Raw genomic sequence first — 16,642 nt, 5'->3', positions numbered from 1 at the left:
CTGATTTGTAGCATTTTCAGATTTCCATGATATAAATACTTTCACTACGGCCTATTTAAAACTACCTATGTGACATCACCAAACACAGAGTGGGCAAGGGCGCACATCATTTAGATGCAACCGATGTGAATCAGCCAAAGGACAAAGATCATGGTAAACTAATTAGGAAGTAAACTAATTGGGAAGATCAAAGTAAACTAATTATCTGAGTCCAACAATAAATATTTATTATTTTTTAAAATATATTTTTAATTGGAGGTTAATAGAATTCAATGTTTTTCTTTAATAATTAATTTTTTACTATTATGTTTGAGATAATTTGAGACTTACAGAAGAGTTGCAAAAGCAGTTCAGAGAGGTCCCCATACCCTTCACCCAGTTTCCCCTTATGTTGACATCTTACATAATTATAAAACATTCATCAAACTGAGAAATTTACCTTGATACGTTATTAACTAAAGTACAAAATTTATTTGAATTTCACCAGTTTTTCCACTAAAGCCTTTCTTCTGTTCTAGGATCCAAACCAGGATCCTATATTGCATTTAGTTGGTCATGTATTTGACAAAATGTCCCTCAATTTCGGTTTGTTTTCTGTTGTCTCATGTAATTTAATTTTTAATGATGGCTGTGTTTAACAATTGGCTCACAAATTTACTTAATATTTAACAACTGGGTCTCAGGAGCCACAACAAGCCAGCTCCAGCTCCACACCACCACCTAGGACGCTCTAAGCAAAATCGACAAACCATTCATTTTGGGTTTTTCCCCCCATTAATTCCACAAATATTTATTGAGCGCCCTCTAGGGGCTAATGCTGGGGATGTGGAGACGACCAAAACACAGTCCTTGCCACTGAGAAAATTACAGGTTGGGGATATGACAGAGCAGTAGCAGACAATACCTATAGAGCGATCAAGGCTATGATGGGGGAATAGAATGTGCTGGAGCACTCAGGTGGGAGGGACCAACCCTGACTAGGGAAGTCAAGGTAGGTTTCAAAGAGGAAGTAAAGGATGAGAAAGGGCTCCTCAGCTTTACACAGTTTAACCTTTTTTCATTTAATAGTTAATTAAAGCGAGTTAAGCAAGGAGATAAGATGATGTGTGAGATGTGAGCTGCATCTTGATGCATAAGGGGGAATGAGACAGTGGAAGAAGCAGAAGGAAAAATAGTCACCCATTTATTCTTTCATTTGATAAGTATTTATTAGGTATCAATCCTGTACTGGGCTCTGGAGATGCCCAAACATGTAATGAATAAGGACACTCACGTGTGACTAGGGTTATGATGGCACGAGACAGTGCCTGGGCTGTCTTTAAGATAGAGTGGTGTTTGTGTGGGTGAAGGGGGCACCATGAACGAGCATGAGGCATGAGAACACTAGACAGAAACCTCCTCCCTGGGAGCATGGAAGGACCTCAGGGAAGCTTCCAGGCTGCTACCATCATTTTAGCCAGTATAACTAACAGCTTTTGCCAGAGGAAAATTGATGCCAGACACTTCCTCTGTAGGTAGTACATGTACACAGCCCCCTTCTCTCCAGCCCCTCACACCCAGACCCCTATGTACAGACCCCTAGGAACTACACTTAGCAACTGACACCTGCCTTGAGCAGACAGCATATAAATGCTCGCAGGATGAAGTAATGTATTCCAATGTATTCCAGGGTACTAAAGACAAACTCAAGCAAGGCAGGGACCCTTGATCTGTGACCAAGACCCCCCCAGAAGAGCTCCTATGTCACTTCCTCAGCCCCACTACATATACACCCCAGCCATCCTCTGTCCCTTTGTACCACTTTATTTTCTTCATAACATTTATGACCATTTGAAATTATCTAAGTGTTTACTTGCTTTTGCCTGTCTCCTTTCACTAGGATCTCAGCTCCTCAAACACAGAATCTTTGTCTCATCATCTATATACCCCCAGCTCCCAGCTCAGGCCCTGGCCCATAAGGGCATTGGTGCACTATTTGTAGAGTGGACAAGTGAATGAATGGATGGGAGTATGGATGCTACTGCTCAGATTTGAGGGCTGCATTCCTGATCCTCTGTGGCCCAAACTGTCTTGTTGCCTATCCTCAAGTGCCTTGATTCAGAACCTGAACCTTATGTGGAGGAAGAAAATGGACATGGGTGAAATTCAGAATGCTCCTCTTGGAACTGTTGTGAGAGTGTGAAAGACAACAACTAATATTGTTGCACTTGCTAAGTACCAGTTCCCATTCTGAGCACTCCATATATATTCAATAAGTGTTTGCTGAGTTTCTGCTAGGTGCCAGGCACTGTTCAGGCATTAGGGATACGGCAGTAATAGGAAGCAAAAATCTCTGCTTTGGAGGAATTTAAATATTAGTTCATTTAATTTAAAAACAACCTCTGGGCACCTGAGTGGCTCAGTCACTTAAGCGTCTGACTTTGGCTTAGGTCATGATCTCACAGTTTGTGAGTTTGAGTCCTGCACCTGGTGAGCACAAGCCCCTCTTTGGGTGAGCTCCGCTTCTCTCTGTCTCCACCCTCGCTCACTTGTGCCCTCTGTCTCTCAATGAAAATAAAAAAAACAAAACAAAAACCTTTGGGCTCTGTGCTGACAGCACAGAGCCTGCTTGGGATTCTCTCTGTCCCTCTCTGTCTGCCCCTCCCCTACTTGTGCACACTTGTGCATGTATTCTCTTTCTCTCTCTCTCAAAATAAATAAATAAACATTTAAAAACAACCTTAAGATGTAGCTCTTGTGATTATTCCCATTTTAAAGATGAGAAAACTGAGGCACAGAGGCTAAGTAGCTTTCCCAAGATCATACAGCTGTGGAATAGCAGAGCCAGGTAGTTTGGGCCCTGAGCCTATGTTCTTAGCCAATAAGCTACTCTGTTTCCTGAAACGCTATTACATGGGGAAGTGCTTGACAAACTAATGATTTTGACAAATTTGAGTTCCTATTATTCTTGGTGGGAACATGATGTGTTGTAGGGGCACAAAAGAGACTGGGCTGGGGGCTCAGAGGATGAATGGAAAGTAGTGGTCCCGGAGGTACCTTTGGCTGTGTCTCTGGGGTCCTGTGGCCCCTTGCTGGAGATTGCCAGACTTAGCAGACACATGTGGAGTAAGGCTGCGTGAAGGGGACTGCAAGGCCTTCCCATCAGCACGTACTTAGCTCTTTGTCTTTTTTTTTTTCCTAGAATCCATCCTGGTCTCCCTTCTACTGATTTGTTGCCCTTATAGGGGCCCTGCCCCACCCCTCCCCGCCTTGCTACAGTCCTCCCATTTAGCCTTCCAGCCTGAGAGCACAAAGGAAAGTTTGGCCAACCCCCACTGGGCTTTTCTAGTTTTCTGTTTCCATTGGAACAAAGCACAGCTCACCAAGTGCTCTCTGATCTTTGGAATGAGAAAGGAAAACAGTTTATTGCATGGAGTACCTTGCACACACCACCTCCATTGCTCACTGGTCTCAGCCTCTCAGGACACCCAGATTCCTGGCAGGGCTAGGCAGGGAAGGCGCCTCCCTTCTGCTAAGCCTTCAGGGAGCTGGCGGGAGAATGATGACTTCCATCTGGGCTGGCTTGTTTTCTATCCCTTGGGCTCCACCTGTGGCCTAGATGGAGCAGAAGGAAGAATCAAGCATCCTCCCTTCTGATTCTCTCACAGCTCCAACCACACAAATGAGACTCCCAGACTTTGGTCAGCATATTTCCAAGTGATTCCTGCAGAAAGAGAGGTTGTGTGGGACCTTGTCAAACTCCTTAACTCCTCCAAGACCCAGTGTTGTCCTCTGAAAAAAAAATGGGTCTAAAAATGTCTGCTTCATATTGTTATTGTAAGAACTAAAATTTTAAGTGAGAAATTATTGAAAAATGCTGGGCCTCAACTAGACTAGGTAGAAGAGTTTGGTCTGGGAGAGAAGATGGGATTGCTCCCGAGATGGACCCACCTGAGTAGTAGCTGTGGTAGAAGTTTTCACCCTGGAAAGTGGGGTGGGACATCATCCCACTCCTGGTCTCTGACAGACTTCTGCCCTGCACCAGGCCTTTAAACCAGAGCCAGGCACACTTCAGAGAGTACAGCTGGCTTGGTTGAATGCAACTGATGGGTGGCCATCTCCCTCCCCCATCATAGTCTGAACAGCTATAACGTGGTGTTTTCATAGATGTGGGTTGAGAATAAGATGGCATGTTAGAAGAGGTCAAGAAAGAAAAAGAGAATGGCAGGGGTGAGGACCTCTGACCTCATGCCCATGGGGCCTGAGTGGTAAGCCCAGTTGGCCAGGCCCTCACCTTGCCCCTTACAGATCATCACATCAGATCTCTCACCTTATAAATGAGAAAACTGAGTATCACATGAGTGGCATGGACTTGCCCAAGGTCACCCTGGCTAGACCTGCTAACTCCTATGGTTCAGTGGGCTCTCTGCTTCCCATATACAATATACTGCTGAGAATCCTAGGTCATACAGCCCAGAAATTACCCAGGGCAATCCCACTGATCCCCACCCTCTACCTGTTTATTCAGTAAGTCTTTATTGAGTACCTACTATGTGCTAGGCACTCTTCCAAGCACTAGGAATACAGCAGGAGCAAAAACAGACACAAATTCCTGTTCTTGTGAAGTTTACATTCTGGTGGAGGGAGACAGACAATAAGTCAAATAAATTAGTAAAGCTGTCATAAGTTAAAAGGCAATGTCTGGTTTGGAGAAAAATTAAACAAGAGAGGGTCTCAGGGGACCAGAAGAGCTAGGGTGCTATTTTAGAATAGGATGGGGGCACCTGGGTGGCTCAGTTGGTTGAGTGTCTGACTCACTGAGTTTCAGCTCAGGTCATGATCTCACAGTTCGTGGGTTCGAGCCCCGTGTCAGGTTCAGTGCAGAGCCTGCTTGGGATTCTCTCTCTCCCTCACTCTCTGCTCCTCCCCTGCTCACTCTCTTTCTCTTTCTCTCTCTCTCTCTCTCTCAAAATAAATAAGCTTTAAAAAAAGAATAGGATGGTCAAAGAAGGCTTCGTTGAGAAGGTGACATTTAAGCAGAGATTTGAATGAAGTGAGGGAGTGAACCACAGAGATACCTGGAGGAAAAGAATCTTAGGCAGAGAGAACAGTAAATGCAAAGACCCTGAAGCTGTTTGGGGAACAGTGAGGAGGCCAGTATGGCTGGAGCAGAGTGCATGAGGGAGATAGTGACCGGATATAAAGTCAGACAGGTCATGGAGGGGTGGTTTGCAGATCATGCAAAGCTTTGTGGGCCACTGTAAGGACTTTGCTTTTGGTCTGAAATAGTCATCAGAGGGTTTTGAGCAGGGTCAGGACATAATCTGACTCAGTTTTCATCAGGATCATGCTGGCTGCTGTGCTGAGAGTAGACTGTAGAAGATCCAAGGTGTAATAATTTGATAGAACAGGGAGACCTGGTAGGAGGCTGTTGCACATATCCAGGGGGAGTGATGACGGTGGCACAGACCATGAAAGTGGTAACACATGACTTGATTGTGGATATTGTGATGGTGAAATAACATGATATGCTAATGGAGTAGACATGAACTACGAGAAAAAGAGAGGAGTCAAGAATGACTTTGTGGTTTGGGTCCTGAGCTATTAGAAAGTTAGGGATGCCAGTAGCTGAGATGGGGGAAACTGCAGAAGGAGCAGGTTTGGGTGGGGGCAGTTAGGAGTCTGGCTTTCAACATGGCACATCTGAGATGCCTATGAGATCCCCAAGTGGATGTCTGTGAAAGTGGAATTCCCTAGGAACAGCAGAAGCAGCAGCTCTACACATCCCATCCTACCCCAATCACTCACTGGTTCAGGAGGTACAGGGCGAGCAAGCCCAGGCACTGGGGACAGGGCTCCCTGCTAGCCTCCCTGATATCAGTCTCTTGCCCCTCCTGTCCACCTAACACACACAGGTTCCAGTGTGGGCCTTCCAAAACCAAAGTCAGATGCATCACTCCCCTGCTCCAAGCCTCAGCTGGCTCCCCACTGCCTCCTGGGTAAAGGCTAACATCCCTAGCAGGGCCCCAGAGGCCCTAAATGATCTGCCTTGTTTCCTGACACTCCCAGCCGCACCCCCCCTCCACCGCCCGCCCACCTTGCCATTCCTTAGGCACCAGTTCCAGAGCCACTCACCAGGGCCAGAGCAGGCCAAAGATAGCCATAACTCCAAGGGTCTGCTTAGGGACTTCCAAGGGATAGGAAGAGCCTGGCTCAGCTTGGTTTACTTGTTTTCTTCCTCCATTACCTGTCCAAGCCACTCCCTCTTCCCAGAAGCCTGCCTTCCTCAGCTTTTACACACTTATACAGAGGGAGCCTCCCTCAGGAAGCTCTGAGCCTTTATACATTTAAAAGTCACTATCTGGGGCGCCTGGGTGGCGCAGTCGGTTGAGCGTCCGACTTCAGCCAGGTCACGATCTCGCGGTCCTTGAGTTCGAGCCCTGCGTCGGGCTCTGGGCTGATGGCTCAGAGCCTGGAGCCTGTTTCCGATTCTGTGTCTCCCTCTCTCTCTGCCCCTCCCCCATTCATGCTCTGTCTCTCTCTGTCCCAAAAATAAATAAATGTTGAAAAAAAAAATTAAAAAAATAAATAAATAAATAAATAAAAGTCACTATCTGTTCTCCCATCTCTCCCTGCACTGGACTAGTTGCTGTTTGAGGGCAGAAACTGTTTCTTCCTTATTCATCTCTGTAACACCAGTATAGCCCTTGCCAAAGTATTCAATAAAGTTTTATTGAATGAATGAATGAATGAATGAACGAATGGTCTATTATGCTACAAAAGAGATACTGAAGGCTCACAGAAGTATTCATTTGGCCTAAGGAGGGGGTCAGAGAGTGTCACACAGATGCCATTTAAACTGGGTTTGGAAGGTCAGCAAATACTTTAGCAGGCAAAACTCATTGTCAGTGATGTGCAGCTAAATTTTGCTTCTCACATTGGTCACGAACTAACAGCCAGGAGGCTGAAATATGGTTTGCAGATGCTTTTGGTCGGCCTTTTTTTTTTTTTTTTTTTTTGGCCTGCAAAGTGTTTTCAAAAGTAATGTGAGGAGACAGGCGCTGTGTTTGGTCACACCATGAGTTGTCTTTCACTTAGCTAAGTCTTATCCTTGTGTTATCTGCCAAGGGCAGGGTGTGGCCTTGCATGCATATGAGTTTGCTTCCTCTGGTCAGGGAACCCCAGTGCCTGTTCACTGGCCAAAATTCCTACTGCTAAGGGGAGAACGAACTTGGCTCATTCAGACAGAGCCCCCATGCCATGTAAGCCACATGGCCATGCCAGGCCAGGCCAGCTGGTTAGTAGCCATGGGGATGAAGGCCCAAATGCCTGCCAATCACAGGACAATCATCTCTACCTCAAATCCTCCTAGGTGTTAAAGAGCACAATCGTATGGTAGGAGTGGATGCAAGAATTGGGCAGCATGAGGGAAGCAGCTGCAGAGCCAGGCCAGGGCACCCTGCCCCCCAATTACTCAAAAAACAGAGAACAACCCCAGAATCTCCTCAGTGGCTTCTGTCTCAGCAGGAGATTGCATTTCAGCAGGAAGCCTCACTGTGTGATGATGACGAGGCCTTTGGCTGAACATGAGACACAGGTATGGGTCCGCAAGCAAAGGCCTGGCCTTATCTCCTTGACCTGATATGCAGAGGGAGCTGAGCTTCTGGGACACTGGGGGGTAGCTGAGTGTGCCAGAAATGGCACAACTGAGTGTGTGGACTTCCATGGCTTCCAGCTGAAATACGCAAGCCTGTTAGAGAAGGTATGGAACCCCTCTAACAGTGTTGAGCACTGCCAGACACAGGCTCAGCTGGCTGTGGGGGAATGAAAGTGAGAGCAGTCAGTCCACTGTATGCCTATCTAGTCGACACTGGAATTCTCTAGCCTCATCTCCTATGCTTGCTCCTGTCACTACCGAAACATCCTGGTTTCAACCTGCACACCACAAATCCACACACGACAGCTACAGCCAAGGCTCCCAGTCATGTCACAAACATTTATGATAACAGACAACATGCCCACACTCACACCACCCATCACATCACGTTCCCCTGTGTGTATGGCCTTTGGTCCTGACTATAGCCGAGACCCACATGGCCAGCTTCTCCCAGCCTTCAACAGCTGCACACACTTCCACTCCCACTTCTGTAGGCAGGTGCACCCACTTCCCCCTGCAGCCGCAACAGGCTTGAGGGTCTCACCCAATGCTCTGCTTACATGAGTGGGTTGCAGTCCTGCAAAGGAAACCAACAACACACACACACACGCACGCACACACACACACACACACACGCACGCACGCACGCACACACACATACGCACACACACACAAAACCTGTGAAACTGTTTCTAGGGCTTTGAAATGTGTCGCATAAAGTTTCTTTGGAAAGTTTACCTTCTCCATTCTATTTGACTTCAACAAACAGTACTAGGGATTTGTCTCCCTGAGTTCATAAGCTGCCGAGCAGGAAAGTGTAGAAGCAGGGAAGCAAAACCACACAGAATCAATCCCTTTCACCCCAGGAAGCTCCATAGAGTTGTTCCAGACACATGAAATGGCTTAGTCAGAAACAGTATCTGTCTTCTCCCCTCTGCCTCCTTCATCCTCCCCATCCCCATCCCAAATGCCTACAACAGCTACATACAGGATAGGTTTATCATGTGTGTCCCTCTACACCCTCCACATTAAACTTCAGCGCAGCCATTTGGCACCACAGGCCATCAGCAGTTTTACCCGGTGACTATGCCCAGTGATGGGCAGATAACTCAACCCAGCCCTCTGCCCAGCTTTCAGTACCTTTTACCTAGATACTGCCCAAATGTGTGGGGTTCAAGTGCTGTCCGGGCTGGGCCAGAGCCTTCAAGCAGCAGCTGTGTTTGTCTACCATCCCCTAGTGAGCTGGGCCTTGCCAGCCTGTGGCCAGGCAGATCCGCAACTCATGTGGCCCCTGGAACCAGCTAATGCAAAGGATCCCTGTGGTGAGAATGCCATTCTTGACCTTCCCTGCCCACCCCATGCTTCTCTGTGGAGTGTCAATGCAGACCGGGCCACTGAGAGCCAGGCAGAGGGTGAGAGCAGTGCTTGCTAGCACACACTCTGCATTCAGCACTTTGTCCTGGAAAGGTCCCTGCCAGGCAACTTGGGCTAAATTCCTACTTTGTGCCTGCAACCAATGCCTCCTGTGTATGCCCAGCTGACTGCCAATGGGCACTGCTTGGTCCTTTCTAGGCTATAAATGAGCCACACTTGGACTGGGCTATGTGAAGACAATCACTTTCAATGGAAGAACATCTCTCTCTGCAGCTGACTACCAAAGCCAGAAACACTAAGGGCACACACCACTGTTCTTTGCAGGCCTGTTTGAGGAGGGCAGAGTCAGTCAGGCCTGACTGCTGTATATTAGATGACATTGGAAACCACTTAACCAAAGCACTTGGAATTTTCATTTCAAAGCAGGTCAAACAGAGAATCACTCCCTCACCAGTGTTGAAAGGTGCATAAACACCACCTAATCCAAGGGTCACAAATGTAAATGCCTTTAGGCACCAAGCAGCTAATGAAAATGAAAGAGAAGGGGAGGTGTAAGAAAACTGGGGGAGGGACCGGGGAACTAGAGCACACACACCTTACAAAAAGGCACTTAAAATCATTTAATGTGCCAACCAACAAAGCATGTCTGCAGGCCCTTAGGGCTTATAAACCCTATAGGGCCTAAGAGCCATACATTTGGGATTGCTGTTGTAATCCCATGCCATCCAAAGGAAAGGACTTATCCAAGGTCACCCACCTGGTCAGTGACAGAGGCCCCTGAATGAGTCCCATGATATCATCATCTTCTTCATTCCTTCACTCGTTCATCAAACAAGTCCTGCCCCCCACCCAATGTCATAGGCATCCTCCTGTGCTGTCAGTGCCCCAGCAGTAAACCAGACATGTTCTCTATCTTCAACAAAGTCTCAATTCAGTAGGGGAGTGGCAGGAACTAAGTCTTGAAATCGAGGTTGCAAGCAGGCAGTGTGGGGCCTTGAATGCCAGGTTGAGGCATTTGGATTTCATACTGTAAACAGCAGAGAAGCCTTGAGAAAGTATGAGCAGGTATAAGAAAGCTGTTCTCTCAGAAGATTCTTCTGGCAATCATGATTCAAACTCATCTGGCAGTTGTGACTCGATGGATTAGGGCCAGGCCAGTGGGGTGCGGGGTGCAACTGGAGGCACAAAGAGTGGCTAATCCAATTGTCTAGACCTGAAGCAATGAGGCTGGGGGTCACTAAGAAGAGAGGGGGAAAGGATGAATGCATGAGACACTGCAAATCAATAGAGTGGGGTTTCAGGGGTATATGCCTGTGTGTGTGTGTGTGTGTGTGTGTGTGTGTGTGTGTGTGTATGTACGTAAATGGACCTAGAATTAAGGAGATGGGTTGGCAAGAGGATAGAAGAATCAAGATGACTCCAAAATTGGGTGGATGGCTGGAATGCCAACAGAAAGGAAGAAACCAGGGTACCTGGGTTGAGGGAGAGCAGGTGGGTAAAGATGTCCAAATGTTTCTCTATGACAGCAGCCTTAAGACCAATAAAAAGAATCTGGGATTGTCTCTTTTATGTTTTTATAGTCTCTCCTTCCTCAGTATGGAAAATTGAGCCAGGACCTCTTGACCTCTCAACTCTTCCATATACCCGGAAGTGACCTCTGGGGAACTCCCACTCGGTGCCTCTAGTTGAACTGGTCCAACGATTTAACAAATACTAATCAAATAAATAACAAAAATACATTCTCCACCCCCGGCCTCTTTCTGTCCCCCACTCCAAAACAGCTCTGTGGGAAAGTCAATTTGGGAATTTCCCACATGTGTCTATGACCGCAATGCCAGAGCAATGGTCTGAGTCAGCTACAACCTTCAAAATTCCGTATTTGCTTCTCATATCAAAGGCAGCATGCTGGCTGGAAGAAGCACTGATGATGCTGTAAAATAACTCCCTGTGTCAGCTCCTGGGCTACCTGGCACTTCTTCGCCAGCTTCCAAAGGCCTGGGCTGCCAGGTAGAAAGGGCCTGGCAAGCACATTACTGAACGATGAAGCTCATCCGGATAATCCCCCAGCCTCACACACCCCATAGGGATGTTCCGTTTGCCTTCCATTCCCTCTCAAGTCGCCATTCTCCCTGATCTGGGAAGAAGGTGTAGTGTCTGTGAACAAGCCAGAACTACGGTGGGGTTCCAAAAACAAAAGAGGAATTTCAATCCAAGCATTGGCCACAGAGAGTAGACTTGAAAAGCTGCAGATGAAACTGAAGCTGAAGGGTACATGGGGCTCTGGAAAAGGAATAGGGACTTCCAACCTTGGTTCAAATCTCAGCTTGGCCTCCTATCAGATGCATGGTCTGGTCACAGATTTCTCATGTGTAAAACTGCAATTATGATGCTTCCCTTCTAGGGTTACCATGAGGATTAAATGTGATGATGCATGCATACAGTTCCTGGCACATAGTAAATGTTCAATAAAAATTAGTTGCATCTTGGGACACCCGGGTGGCTCAGTCGGTTAAGTGTCTGACTTCGGCTCAGGTCATGATCTCAGGGTTCATGAGTTTGAGCCCCATGTCAGCCTCTGCACTGCTGGCACAGAGCCTGCTTGGGATCCTTGCTCTCTCCTCTCTCTCTGCCCCTCCATCACTCATGCTTTCTCTCTCTCTCAAAATACATAAACAAACTTAAAAAAATAGTTGCATTTTTCATAACTTCTGCTTTGAAGATTAGGTCTTTTTCAATAAGGACCCAGTGCTGTACCAGAATACCACCTGGTAAGAGGGGTGAGTGGGAAGGAGAGCCGAGGGGAAAGGAAAGAGTGCCAATATCTCATCTTAGCAAGTGGGGATTCAAAACATGCAGCCAATAATTTGTGAAACAAAAACATAAAACATTGCAAAAATTACTAGAATAATTAATAAAGGGTGACAAATGGGGATATAGCTATGTAATTATGATAAACCCTCAACTAGCTTAGCAGGAAGTCAACAGATAACTTCCAAACATTGGTGAACAAAGGCAGAAAAGCAGAAGTGCTTTATCTAGAGAAATGAGGGTACATACAGGAAGAAAAGAACTAAAATTGGTTGCTCCCCAGAAATGGGACTGGGAGTGGGGATTCCTGCAGTGTACTGCTATTTCTTTCCCTGGGCATGCTCCACTGTGATTACAAAAACACAGCCAGGAATAATATGAAAAGTCTGAGGTAGCACGCATGTCCACCACCTTAAGGAGTGGACTACAACATCACAGCTGCCACATGCACCAGTTTTAGCCCCCTTTCCTGTGTGCAGTGCACATCCCTCCATTGAGGCAGACTGAAGTTTTAAAAAGGGGGAGAAACTTGGGGCGCCTGGGTGGCTCAGTAGGTTGAACCTCTGACTCTTGATTTCCACTCAGGGCATGATCTCACAGTTTGTGGGTCCAAGCCCAGCATCAGGCTCTCTGCAGAGAGATTTGGATTTTCTGTCTCCCTCTCTCTCAGCCTCTCCCCCTCTCACTCTTTCAAAAATAAATAAACATTTTTTAAAAGGGGGGGTGGGGAGAAATATGACTAGGCCAGTTGCTCAAAGAAGCCCCTTGCAAGGGAGCAGAGACAGCATTCTGGGCAGCATGGGGTACAGGCCAATTTGAGAAACCCTTTACAGAACACATTCTCCACTGGGAATGGTCCTCTGTATGATTAGAAGTTCACACTAGCTGGCCATAGATAGCATCCTGATATGCCAGGATATGGCACATATGGCTACACAACTCCACCGTTCTCGCAAGAAATTTAAGGTGGTAAGATCTATGCCAACTTCCAGCTCCAAAGGAGCCCACCACTCTCCATTCCATAGTTTGATACTGCTGCCTGGTGGCTCTTCTCTCCAATATTCATTCATCTGGAAAGAATCCATTGGTGTCTAATCTGTACACAGCTGTAGTGCCCAACAGGAATGTAAAGCCCATTTCAAGGGAGAGTAAGTTAAAGCTTTTTCACCTTTTGGTAGAGGGAAAATTGGAAAAGTGCTCAGGGAAGAGTTTGTTTATGTGACAGGACCAGAATACTCTGAAACACGCATGTGAGCACATGCACACACATACACATATATATTCACACACATGTACACACACAGCCAGGGATACACACCCACACAGACACACCTTCTGAGGATCTCTGATAACCTCTTTTCCCTTTGTCACGTCTGCCATGATGGCTCCGGGTAGGGTTTTTCACCCCCAGTTTTATTGAGAAATAATTGGCATACATCACCGTATAAGTGTAAGGCATACAGCATGATGGTTTGATGTAGATATATTGTGAAATGATTACCACAGTACGTTGAGCTAGCATCCATCTTCTCATATACACACAATAAAAAGAAAAGAAAGAACAAAAGAAGGGGAAAAATGTCTTCCTTGTGATGAGAACTCTTAGGATTTACTTTTTTAATGTTTGTTCATTTTTGAGAGACAGAGGGAGACAGAGTATGAGTGGGTAAGGGGCAGAGAGAGAAGGAGACACAGAATCAGAAGCAGGATCCAGGCTCTGAGCTGTCAGCACAGAGCCCGATGCGCGGTTCAAGGCCATGAGCTGTGAGATCATAACCTGAGCTGAAGTTGTATGCTTAACTGACCAAGCCACCCAGGTGCCCTAGGATTTACTCTTAACAACTGTCCTCTAGATCACAGAGCAGCGGTGGCCATAGTCATCATGTTGTATGTTCCATTCCTAGTACTTACTTGTCTTGTACCTTGAAGTTCATGCCTTTTGGCCACCTTCCTCCAATTTTCACCCTCTATCCCCGCCTCTAGTAACCACAAGTCTCCTCTCTATTTCTATGAGTGTGTTTTTGTTTCTAGATTCCACATATAAGTGAGATCATATGGTATATGTCTTTCTCTGACTCACATACTTCACTTAGCACAATACCCTCAAGGTCCATCCATGTTGTCACAAATGGTAGGATTTCCAGGGCACCTGGGTGACTCTTGGTTTCTGCTCAGGTCATGATCTCACGGTTACTGGGTTTGAGCCCCACAACGGGCTCTGCACTGACAACATGGGGCCTGCTTGGGATTCTCTGCCTCTCTCTCTCTCTTAAAAATAAATAAATAAACATTTTTTTAAATTTTTTTAACCTTTATTTATATTTTTGAGACAGAGAGAGACAGAGCATGAACGGGGGAGGGTCAGAGAGAGGGAGACACAGAATCTGAAACAGGCTCCAGGCTCTGAGCTGTCAGCACAGAGCCTGACACGGGGCTCGAACTCACGGACTGCGAGATCACGACCTGAGCTGAAGTCGGACACTTAACTGACTGAGCCACCCAGGCACCCCTAAATAAATAAACATTTAAAAACAAAACAAAATAGTAAATGGTAGGATTTCCTCATTTTTTATGGTTGAATAATATTCCATTGTGTATATGCCCCACAATTTCCTTACCCATGCATCCACTGATGGACACTTAGGTTGTTTTCATGTCTTGGCCACTGTAAATAATGCTGCTATGAACATGGGGGTGTAGATATCTTTTTGAGTTAGTGTTTTTGTTTCCTTTAGATATATTCCCAGAAGTGGAGTTGTTGAATAATATCATAGTTCTATTTTTATTTATTTTTTTAATGTTTTTTTAATGTTTATTTTTGAGATAGAGAGAGAGTGGGGGATGGGCAGAGAGAGAGGGAGACACCGAATCCAATGCAGGCTCCAGGCTCCAAGCTGTCAGCACAGAGCCCCACGTGGGGCCCCAACTCACGGACCATGAGATCATGACCCGAGCTGAATTTGGACGCTTAACCAACTGAGCCACCCAGGCGCCCCATCATAGTTCTATTTTTAAGTTTTTGAAGATCCTCCACACTGTTTTCCAGAGTGGCAGCACCAATTTACATTGCCACCAACAGTGCACAAGGATTCCCTTTGCTCCACAGCCTCCCCCAGAATTTTGTTATCTCTTGTCATTTTGATGAGGTTCTTCTAAGAGGCCTGAGGTGATATCTCATTGTAGTTTTAATTTGCATCTCTCTTATGTTGAGTGATGTTAAAGATCTTTTCATTAGCCTGTTGGCCTTTCATATTTCTTCTTTGGAGAAATGTCTAGTCAGGCCTTTTTCACACTTTTTAATTAGGTTATTTGGCTTTTTTACTATTAAGTTGTATGGGTTTTTAAAATGTGTTTTGAATATTCACTCCTTATCAAATATGTTGTTTGCAAATATATTTTTTCCCATTTAGTAGATTTTCTTTTCACTTTGTGGATGGTTGTGTGGTTCTTTTCTCCTTCCATTGTTTTTCTTTAATGGTTTTATTGAGATATAATTCATATACCATACAATACAACCAATCAGACAATTCAGTGGCTTTTAGTATATTCACAGTTGTGTATCCATCCCTACAGTCAACTTTAGAACAGTTCATCACCCTCCAAAAGAAACCCCATACCCATTAGTTCCCTATTCTACCTCCCCCACAGCCCCTGGAACACATTAATTTATTTTCTGCCTCTGTGAATTTGCCTATGGAACCATACAATATGTAGGATTTTGTATCTGGCTTATTTCACTTAGCACACTGTTTCCAAGGCTCATCCATGTTGTAGCATGTATCAGTATTTTGTTCTTTTTTATATCTGAATAATATTCCACCATATGGCTCTGGATACACCACATTTGTTTACTCTGCTCACACTGAAGGACATTTGGGTTGTTTCCATCTGTTGGTTATTATGAATAATGCTCCTATGAACATTGTACAAGCTTTTATGTGGACATATAGTTCCATTTCTCTTGGGTATAAACCCTGAAGCAGAATTGCTAGGTTATATGGTAGCCTAGATCAGATATTTAATCTTTTGAAAAACTGCCAGACTATTTTCCAAAGTGGCTACATCATTTTACATTCCCACTAGTAGTGTACGAAGGTTCCAATTGCTCCACATCCCAGCCAACACTTGTTATTTTCCATATTTTTTATTATAGACATCCTATTAAGCAGGAAGTGGCATCTTTTGGTTTTGATTTGCACCTCCCTCATGGCTAATGACGTTGAGCACCTTTTCAAATGCTTATTGGCCATTTGAACATCTTCTTTGGAGAACTGTCTATTCAGATCCCTTGTCCATTTTAAAATTGTGTTATTTGTCTTTTTGTTATTGAGTTGTAAATGTTCTTTCTGTATTCTGGATACAAGTCTCTTATCAGATACACGATGTATAAAAATTTTCTCCCATTCTATGTGTTGTTTATTCACTTACTTGATGGTGTCCTTTGAAAGGCAAAAGATTTTACACTTTTGATAAAGTTCAATTTATCTACTTTTTCTTTTGCCACTTGTACCTTTGGTGTCATAGCTATGAAACCATTGCCTAATCCAAGGTCATGAAGATTTACACCTATGCTTTCTTCTAAGAGTTACACAGTTTTAGCTTTTATATTTAGGCCTTTGATACATTTTGAGTTAATTTTTGTGTGTGGTGTATGGCTGGGGTCCAACTTCCGTTTTTTTGCATGAGGATTCTCCTTTTTTATTTTCAAGAGCAACACTTTAGTGGAAAATTTGTGACTTATAATAATTACAGATATCATTGATTACTTCTCTACAAGGTGATAGCATATGCTACCTCTTATTTTTACAGCAACACTCCAAAGTA

This window comes from Prionailurus bengalensis, chromosome X (assembly GCF_016509475.1).
Source record: "Prionailurus bengalensis isolate Pbe53 chromosome X, Fcat_Pben_1.1_paternal_pri, whole genome shotgun sequence".
In the NCBI taxonomy this organism is placed as follows: domain Eukaryota; kingdom Metazoa; phylum Chordata; class Mammalia; order Carnivora; family Felidae; genus Prionailurus; species Prionailurus bengalensis.
This window is presented reverse-complemented; position numbering follows the sequence as displayed.